The 10,299-nt window shown below is 45.9% G+C and overlaps 1 long non-coding RNA gene across 1 annotated transcript in view; it reads left to right on the top strand.

Moving 5' to 3' along the window:
* Window positions 1–7,431: 7,431 nt before the first annotated feature.
* The window catches only part of LOC109309573, a 21,291-nt gene continuing 18,423 nt past the window's right edge, over window positions 7,432–10,299 (top strand). The window contains exon 1 of the long non-coding RNA XR_002100974.1: window positions 7,432–7,442. This is a non-coding gene — a long non-coding RNA (uncharacterized LOC109309573). The remainder of the gene's footprint in view (window positions 7,443–10,299) is intronic.

The raw sequence follows: 10,299 nt of genomic DNA, 5'->3' as shown, positions 1-10,299 counted from the left end.
ACCTAGTTGACTATGTACATAGCCAGGTTGGGCAACAAGAGATAAGTGAGAGACCAGCCGTTTTTCCCCCACCGAAGAGCTTACTAGTTAGAGCACTCACCTAGGAAGCTAAAGAATCTGCATTGTAAATCCCCTCTCACCCAATCGAGGCCTGAACCTGGAATTTCCTGACTACCTAAGGCAACTCCCTAACTACTGTGCCCCTCCTCCTTTACTCCTTCTGAACATGACCCCCCAGCAGCCAGGGAGGCATGTGAAGAGTAAGTCAGGTATGTGTGGCTCAGGGAAGTGGCTGCTGGTTTGGATGGGTGGAGGCTTTGGATTCTTTCCTGGCCCCTTTTCCCCACTGAGGTATTAACTTACATTGCACTGTCCTCCATCCATCTTTTCCAATGAATACATTAGTGGCTGGCTTCAAAGGAGCACAGGAGACAGGATTAAAAGATGTCATGGCAGTTGTACTGCTGCAAAGGGAAGTGAGTGGGACCTTAGTTCAAATTCTATCTGGTTGAGATGCCCTAGAACTCAGGAACTCTGGTTTCTGAGGTGAGGGCCTTAGCCACTGAGCAATTGAGTTATAAGGGGGACTGAAGTGACCCCTGCCTATTCCTGAGGCTAAATCTGGCAGTTGTGGGTTTGGCCAACTCCATTTTTCAGGTGTCAAAGTCATTTACACATCCACAAAGATTGTACATACATGGAATACCAGTTACTGCATATGCCTAATCTGTGCAACTACCTAGTTGTGTACACATAGGATCGTTAAAACGTATGGCTGGAAGGGACCTCACAAGGTCATCTAGTCCAGCTCCCCACTCAAAGCAGGATCGTTGCTGACTAACCCACCCCAGCAAAGCATCTATCTAACCTGCTCTTGAAAGTTTCCAAGGCTAGATTCCACAACTTATCTATGTAGTCAGTTTCAATACTTGATTACTTACCTAGTCAGAAAGTTCCTCCTGATCTCCAACCTAAATTTCCTCTGCTGCCATTGCTTCTAATCCCCTATGGTCACAGAGAAAAGCACATCCCCATCCTCTCTAAAATCGCCCTTCAGGTATTTGAAGTCTTTTCTTCTCCAGACGAGACTTTTGCATAAATCTTGTTTCCCAGGCCCCTAAACATTTTTGTCACCCTGTGCTTGACTGTCCACATCCTTCTTGAAGCATGGGGCCCAAAACTGGACACAGTACTCTAAATAATGTATCACCAGTGCTGAATACAGCAGAATAATGACTTCTCTTGATTTGCAAGTGACACTTCTGTTTATACAACCCAGTATGCAGTTGACTTTTTTTTCAAGGTGAATACACTGTCGGCTCACATTTAGTACATGGCCCACTGTAATCCTCCAGGTCCTCTGCAGTAATGCAACCTAGTCAGCCATTGCCCAGTTTCTATTTGCATTGCAATTATTCTGTCCCAAATGCAGGACTTTGCGCTTGCTCCCATTCAATCAGATAAAATTCAGCAAGGACCATTTCTCTAGTTTATCCAGATCATTCTGGAACCTAACCCTGTCCTCTACAGTGTTTGCAACTCCATTCACCTGGTGTCATCTGCACATTTCTTAAGTGTGCACTCAATCCCAACATCCAAGTCATGAATGAAGATGTTGAACAACACTGGACCCAAGATTGACCCCTGGGGAACCCCACCTGATAGCTCCCCTCCAGTTAGTTTTTGAGCCATTGATGTCTAATCATTAAGTTGTTATGTCTCCATGTTACAGTATTTTCATTTAGTCTATAATTCCATAGTATGTTAATGACAAATGTTGTGGGAGGCAGTGTCAAATGCCTTTCTAAAGTCAAAATATATCATATCCACTGCTCTCCCCAACCATCCACAAAGCCTGGCATCTTATCATAGAAGGAAATCAGTAGCAAAGAACCCAGGAATTTAAAAACAAAACAAAACAAAACATTCATCCACTTTGTGACGGTCTTCCAGAAGTACACCTGATTATGCTCTGTTGTGTGGCTATATATCACACCTTCATATCATGTCTCCGTATAGAGGTTTATTACTCTGCGGCTTTGTTGATGACAAGCTATTTGGGTCATGTTTTTCACTCAAAGGTCTCAGGGAAATCTGGGTAATTTTTTTCACAAAACATTCTTTCAACAAAGCCTGCAGAATCAGTGATACCAAAAACGCTTTTTAATATGTATCAATTTTGCCAAAATTTTGGTTTTGAGGGAAAAAAAATCCTGAAAAATCCCAAATAACAGGTTTTGGCATCTGCAAATAGAATACTACAGTTTTACAGTATGAAATATTTTTTTATTTCAAAATCCCCTTTTATTTTCTTTTATAATTAAAAATCTTGACATCAAAGTGAAATATTTCAATGTTGAAATAATATATTTCAATTTCCCTGATATACTTTTTCTTTTTTTCTATTCACTGCATTTTAGAAATTTATGATTACAATCCAAAATAGAATGAATTTTTTTTCCCCATTTTTTTAAAATTGTCACCAAATCTTATTTTGCTGAGCTTCTGTATGAGGTTCAGTCCCCAAAAATAACCCTAAGAGGGGTGCTGTCACATCTGGCTATGCTCTCTGTATCTGGTAGATCACAATCACAAAATGTTTTTGTAGCTCAGTGATTCCCAACCTTTTTTTCCGCTGGGAGTGGAGTGCAGCGGCAGCAGCAGTGGAGGTAGGTGTGGAGGAGCTCCCAGCATGCTACACAGCTCCTCTTTTCTGTGCAGCACTGCAGACAGTGCCCCTGCAACCCTCATTTAGGTTGCAGCCTGTGGTTGGGAAGCACTGGTGTAGCTCATTGGTAATATTTTCTGTCCCTTCTCGTGTAGCGAAACCCCTGCAGAGGACCCCCATCACTTTCATTGTGGGGGTTTCAAAACTTAAATATTATATAAAAATCCATGATTAAAATGTACTTTTAAAAGATCATATGATTTGTAATACTCACTCATGGTTGTTTGGGTGGAGCCTGGTGTTTGAACTTGGAAATACTGTAGCCGACACCTTTATACAGCAACCACTGCTCCTACAACACAATCTCCACTTAGGGTCATGCAATATTTCCCTGGGGTCTCTCCATATGATAGATTCATAGATGCTTGGGGTAGAAGGGATCACCAAGTCCAATCCCCTGCCCTGGGTAGGAAAGAGCTCTGGGGTCAGATAACCCCATCCAGGTGCCTGTCTAGCCTCCTTTTAAAGACCCCAAGGTAAAGGAGAGCACCACCTTCCTTAGAAGCCCATTCCAGATTTTGGCAACCCCTACTGTAACTAAGTTCTTCCTGATGTCTAGCTTAAATCTTCTCTCCATCAGTTTGTGGCTGTTGTTCCTAGTTACTCCAAGGGGTGCCCTGGTCAACAGAGCATCTCCTATTCCTTGCTGTCCCCCACTGATGAATTTATATGTGGCAACAAGTTCACTTCTCAGCCTTGTCTTGCAAAGGCTGGAGAGATCCAGGGCCCTCAGTCTCTCCTTGTATGGCTTTGCCTGCAGGCCCCTAATCATACCAGTGGTCTTCCTCTGAACCCTCAAGGTTAGCCACATCCCTCTTGAAGTGTGGCACCCAAAACTGGATACAATATTCCAACTGACCAATGCCACATAAAGGCACCTCTGTGGACCTGTTTGCCATGCACCTGCTAATGGATGATAAAGTGCAATTAGCTTTACTGATTGCTTTGTCACATTGACAACTCATGTTCATCTTGGAGTCAACAGTTACTCCAGGATCCCTTTCCACTGCTGTACTGCTGAGAAGGTCCTCCCTCAGCCTGTAAGTGTTCTGGTGATTCCTTCTTTCTAGGTGCAGCACCTTGCACTTGTCCTTGTTGAGTTGCATCCTATTCTGTTCCACCCACTTTTTCAACCTGTCCAGATCTGCCTGGATTTGTTTCCTACCTTCTGGTGTGTTAACTTTACCCCATAATTTGGTATCATCTGCAAATTTGGACAGAGTGATTTCCACGCCCTCATCCAAGTCACTGATGAAGACATTGAACAGCACCAGTCCAAGGACTGAGCCTTGTGGGACTCCATCGCCCACATCTTTCTAGGTCGATACCAACCCATCCACCACCACTCTCTGGGTGCAACCCCTAAGCCAATTTGCCACCCACTTGACTGTGTAATCATCTACATTACAATTGCTCAGTTTATCTATGAGAATATAATGAGCTACTGTATTGAAGGCCTTCTTAAAATCCAAGTAGATGACACCTACCTCAATTTCTGCATCTAAGCATTTTGTGACATGGTCGTAAAAAGAAACAAGGTTAGGCAGCATCTACCTGCTAGGAATCCAGGCTGGTTGCCCTTTAGCATTGTTTTCCCTGCTAGACTCCCACGAATGTGATCCTTAATAATTTTTTCAAAGGTTTTCCTGAGGATAGAAGTGAGATTAACCAGCCTATAGTTACCTAGATCCTTCTTTCTCCCGTTCTTGAAAATAGGGACCGCATTGGCCCTTTTCTAGTCCTCTGGGACCTAACCTGAGCACCAAGAGTGCTCAAACAGCTGTGTCAATGGCTCTGCTATGACACTGACCAATTCCTTCAGAACTCTTGGATGAAGATCATCCGGGCCCGCTGACTTAAACAGATCCAGCCCCTCCAAGTGTCTCATCAGAGGCTCTGCTAGGTGCCATTTCTTCAGGAACTTACAGAGCAGCCCCACTGATGGAAGCTGGTAATATTATATTCTTAATAATTAACTCACCTACCACAGTATCCCATCCCCCTTCTCTAGCCAAAATTTAAAGCTATACTGCTCTCTTACCACCCACCCTGCTAGTAGACATGCTGCAGCAACACTGCACCATAGTCTCATCCTTCACCTGTTCCTTACATACACATGCTTTACCCTCATGAATTTTCTACTGTTGAAGGCATTTGCTCCAATCTGAGTAGTGTGGTATTGTTCTGAAGTGACTTCTCTGAAATCATGTAAGGTATTTCCAGAAAACCTTTGCTAGATAGTCTACAAAGGTAAGATATGCTGGAGTAAATTTGGATGTCAGTATGGGCTGATATCTTAAATGCCCTTCAATCTTTAAGCTTCGTTAGTTATAACCCATATTTTTTATTTTAAATGCTTTCAAAGTGCTTCTAGCAGACTTGCTCTCTTCTTGGTTTGTGCTGCCACTCTTGTCACTCAGTAGCTGCTTCAATTTATGGTTGTTTTTAAAAAGCAAGGGCTTTCCAAAGATATTTGTGACATTGACATTCCCTCTAAGGCACTTCATGGGAGAGAGCCACTAAATTTGAAAGAAGCAGCCACAGAGAATCACTGCCACTTCTTCTGAAGCAACATTGACTGAGATTTCCAAAGCCATTTAAAAGATTTTACACCCTACACTCCCAGTGTCTTTGTGAGTATCAATGTGGCAGGCCCATGCTTGCAGCGCTGCTGCTAGCATGCCCTGCCCGCTTGGGTGTGACACACCAGGGTCAACTCACCTGCCATGATTTGATGTTACCTGAGTTTCTACCAGAAGGTATTGTCCAGTGTTCTTCTGTGACCCCCAGTGCCTCAGCTGGTGCTTCTTCTGTGAGGCTCTTCCTTCCCTACACCTCACCCCTTAGGCAGTCCAGCTTGGTTTCTATGGTATCACAAGCATTGTCTGCTCCCATGGTAGACCTGCCTTTGGTTTTGGGCAGGAACATAGTTATGGCATGTCTGACTGACAAACTGATAACTTAACTAGACTTGAACTTAAATCACAGGGGCAAGTGAGCAAGGCAGTGATGCTCATTGCACTGGGCACTTTTCCTCAGTGTTCTGTCCCATGTGTGATATGACTTGTTCAAACCCCATGTGATCCTGCATTGTGGCTTGGCCCTGTGGGGACTAATGCTGTGGGTTGGCTGGTGCCTGGCCATGTGTTATAATATCCCAAGGGATGTTTTCTCATGCTCCCATAACCCTTGAGGTCCTGATGCTTATCTGCTGCAGAATTTTGGGTCCACAACAACTCAAACATGGTGGCCTGATTCAACATGTTCCCAGGGGGGTTCTTCCCTTGCATGGGTCCCACTGAAGCTCCTTTGGCTGCCCAGATCCTGTCCCGGCTGCCCTGGGTCTACCCACTGGCAAGGTTTTTCAGTTAGGTCTGTAACCCTTGGTCCCTCTGCGGCTGCTCCCTTGCTGATACCTGGGTTCTCTCTCCCAACTCCCAAGTCATTCACAGTGTCCTATGGCTCACCAGACCTCCCTGCCCCAGGACAAGTCTCTTGCTTCAATGATGCAGGTAAGTAAGCTCTCAGAGGTTTTCCCCACTGCAGTGTGAATATCTGTGCTGCCTGGTGACTGGTGCTGCTGCCATCACACTGAGTCTGTTTCAAGTGTGGGGAAGGCTTTCAGAAACATGCCTGATGCCTCCTCCCTTACTCTTTCCCTGGACACAACAAGCCAGCTTCTCTTATCCCAGGAGCTTTGAGAGGCTGAACCAATCCACAGTTCCTCTTCTGGCTGCATGATGCCGGCCCAGCTGCCAGAAGACTAGCCAGCTGGATGCCAGCAGCGCGGTGAGTGGGGTGTGGGCCTGCTACAGTCAACCACAATCATTGACAAGCAGGGGATAAGAAACAGGAAGTTAATCAGATATCTTTTAGTGGAGGAAGGGGATTATCCAAACCATATTTGAGATTTGGTGGTGGCTTTGAACTGGTGGCATTCAAGTCTGGATTCACTAAGGTTGGATTTTTCTACTCTGAGGTCAAATCAAGGCTACCATTTGAATTTCATTTTGTATTCCACTACAGTGAAATTCACTATTCTTGAGAAACTGTAAGCCTCAGTGGTGGAAATGTCATAGGATTATTTATTCTCTGAGATTCTGAGTGCATCTGAACTGTAAATGGGAAACAAGTTCCTTCTTGTTTTGGATCTGATCACAGAAGCAAGTTTGGACTCTGGGATACAAATATGAAACCATATGAAATACAATGGATTTGCAGATTAGCTTCCAATTTGAGCCAGTAACCAAGTATACATTTTAAATTCATAGGTTATAAATCACAGAATTAGGGAAAATTCAAGACAATTTTTATGCTTTGTAACAATTCTTCCTTTCCTATGCACTTTTATTTCATTGTGAGTTTAAGGGTGCCTATACCTGAATGCAGAGGCTGCTCCGATGCACTGTACTTACAGCGTGTCAGAATGGACTCGATTAATCGAGTCTGCTGGAGTGTGGTAATTACCTTGCTCCAGCCGGCCTCCGTGTCTCATAAATCAGTGTCCCTGCACTTCAAAATGGTGGTGGGGGCACTTTAACTAAATCTCACTCAAGCTTCCAAGAAGAAGGCTTGCTAGGAAGAGATGAGATCCACCTGACGAAGAGAAGAAAGAGCATTTTCACAAATAGGCTTGCTAACTGAGTCAGGAGGGCATTAAACTACGTATTCTGGGAGATACAGAATAAAGCCCTGACGTAAGTGGGGAAGCAGGGTGTGCCCGCCTGGTTTTAAGAATACACTCATGATCCATCTTGGTGCGTGTGCCAGGTGTTGGCTGCCGCATGCATTCCAGTGACCTCTGAATGAGCCCACGATCACCCCGGGGAAAGCCCAGAGAATTGCCTGCCATGACTTTGATATCTTCAGTGGTGGGCTCCCCTTCAGTGGGCTCACTCAGATTGGCTGCAACCCTCAGCGGGTATCCATAGGGCTCTGCCTCCCCTACATCCTATCCATGCACCAGCCTCTAGGATGGCCCTTGGTGTTCACATGGCTCACCCTCTGATGTTGTCTCTTCCCGTTACTCTCATGATGGTTCATCTCAACTTCTACATTCTGGGGGCATCTTGAGTTGCTTGAGGCCTCCCAATGGACCTCTGGCTAAGCCTGGTTTTTGGCTGTGGTCCTTCAGTCATCCATACCTTTGGAGTGCTGCCTCTGCCCCTGCCCCTGCCCTTACCTCAGGGCCTCTCATGGTGCCCCTGCCCTTACCTTAGGGCCTGTCAGGGTGGATCATCATCAGAAAGGGGTAAAACAAAGAAATAACATGCAAAAAAGAAAGAAGAAAATGATTTCTCCAGTAGTCTGGGGTAGGGTCCTAGTCTGTCCCCTTCCCACTCATGGACTGTTTTGCATTAAGATCTTTGTTGTCCCTCAACATTGTCTGAGGTCCTCTTCTGCACTGGAGGCCCCCTCTGGTGTTCCAGCTCCATGTCCCACACTGCACGCCAGCATTGTGAATGCCCAGCGTGGGAAGCAGCTTCAGAGTGCACCTTCTGTGGTGCTTCCTCAGTGTCTCCCTCAGTGCCAGCTTTTAACCCAGCTGGACAGCATCCAGGGATGACATCACTTGCCCATGCCAGCTCGCAGCAAGTAGGTGAAGCTTACAAACTTCATGGCTGTGTGGTGCTGGTGCTGGCAAGGTGCATCCACTTCCTCTTCTCCTGCAAGAGGTAAGTTTGCCCTGATTTCAGGGCTTTTTATGTAATGGTGGACTGTCCCATTCCCTGTCCTACCATGGGAGGGGGGATCCTCATCTTCTGGTGGCTGTCCTCCTGGGACTTGGAGAGAGCAGAACCAGGAGGGGACAACACAGGAGGCCTCCTCATTCTTCCTGAGGAAGTAGAACAATCGGCTAGTCATCTCAGGTGTCTGTACACAAATGCACAGAGCCTGGGAAACAAGCAGGAAGAACTGGTACTCCTTGCACAGTCAACGAGCTATGATATGATGATAAGAACAGAAACTTGGTGAGATAGCTCGCATGACTGGAGCACTGTCATGAATGGGTACAAACTGTTCAGGAAGGGCAGGCAGGGGAGAAGAGGAGGAGGAGTTGCACCATATGTGAAAGAGCTGTATGATTGCTCAGAAGCTCCAGTAAGAAACTGAAGATATGCCTGTTAAAAGTATCTGGGTTGAAGTTAAAGGGGATAGCAACAAGGGTGATGCTGTGGTGAGTGTTTGCTATAGACCACCAGACCAGAAGGATGAGGCCCTGGTTCTCATAGGGGACTTCAATCACCCTGATGTCTGCTTGGATGGCACAGTGCACAGGCAATCCAGGAAGTTTTTGGAGACAGTTGGAGACAACTTCCTTATGCAAATATTGGAGAGAAAAACTAGGATCCATCCTCTTCTTGACCTACTACTTACAAACAAGGAAGAATTGGTGAGGGATTTTGAAGTGAATGGCAAGTTGGGCAGTTACAATGAGATGATTGAGCTCAGGATTCTGACAAAAGGAAGAAAGGAGAGCAGCAGAGTATGGGCGCTGGATTTCAGAAAAGCAGACTTTGACTCCTTCATGGAACACATGAGCAGGTTCCCTTGGGAGGCCAGGCTGATTTCATAGATTTCATAGACATTAGGGCTGGAGGAGACCTCGGAAGATCATCAAGTTCAGCCCCCCGCCCAAAGGGCAGGAAGTCAGCTGGGGTCATAGGATCCCAGCAAGAAAAGCATCTAATTTGCTTTTGAAGGTGTTCAATGTAGGTGCATGAACCACCTCCGATGGCAGGCTGTTCCAGACCTTGGGGGCTTGGACAGTAAAGAAATTCTTCCTTATGTCCAGCCTGAAACGGTCTTGTAGTAGTTTATGACCGTTTGACCTCGTCATCCCTTTGGGCGTTCTGGTGAACAAACATTCCTCCAGATACTGGTGGTCACCCCTGATAAACTTATAGGTGGCCATTAGATCACCCCTGAGCCTGCGTTTTTCCAGGCTAAAAAGCCCCATGACTCTCAGGCTGTCATCATAAGGATTGCTTTCCTGACCTCTGTTCATGTGCGTGGCTCTTCTCTGGACTCTCTGAAGCTTCTCCACATCCTTTTTGAATTGTGGAGCCCAAAACTGGACGCCATACTCCAGCTGTGGCCTTACCAAGGCAGAGCACAGGGGGAGAAGGACATCTTGGGATTTGCTTGAGAAGCATCTGTGGATGCAAGCCAGCATTTTGGTTCACTTTACTAGCCGCAGCATCACATTGCAGGCTCATGTTCATCTTGTGGTCAATGATGACCCCCAAGTCTCTTTCATCCATAGTGCTAGCCAGCGTAGGACTGCCAAGCCTATAAGGATGCTGAAGGTTTTTCTTCCCAAGGTGGAGAACCTTACATTTTTCGGTGTTAAACACCATCAGGTTCTCATCCGTCCATTTGCTGAGCCTGTCTAGGTCAGCCTGGATCACCTGCCTGTCTTCTGGTGTGGATGCTTTGCCCCAAAGTTTAGTGTCATCTGCAAACTTGGCCAGTTCACTTCTGACTCCAATGTCCACATCATTAATGAAGATGTTGAACAATATGGGTCCAAGGACAGAGCCTTGGGGGACCCACTGGTCACAGGGCAC

This window comes from Crocodylus porosus, unplaced genomic scaffold (genome assembly GCF_001723895.1).
Source record: "Crocodylus porosus isolate Cpor-Errol unplaced genomic scaffold, CroPor_comp1, whole genome shotgun sequence".
NCBI classification, from domain to species: domain Eukaryota; kingdom Metazoa; phylum Chordata; order Crocodylia; family Crocodylidae; genus Crocodylus; species Crocodylus porosus.
Note: the sequence above shows the minus strand (reverse complement) of the source record. Positions and strands in the feature narration are given on the sequence as shown.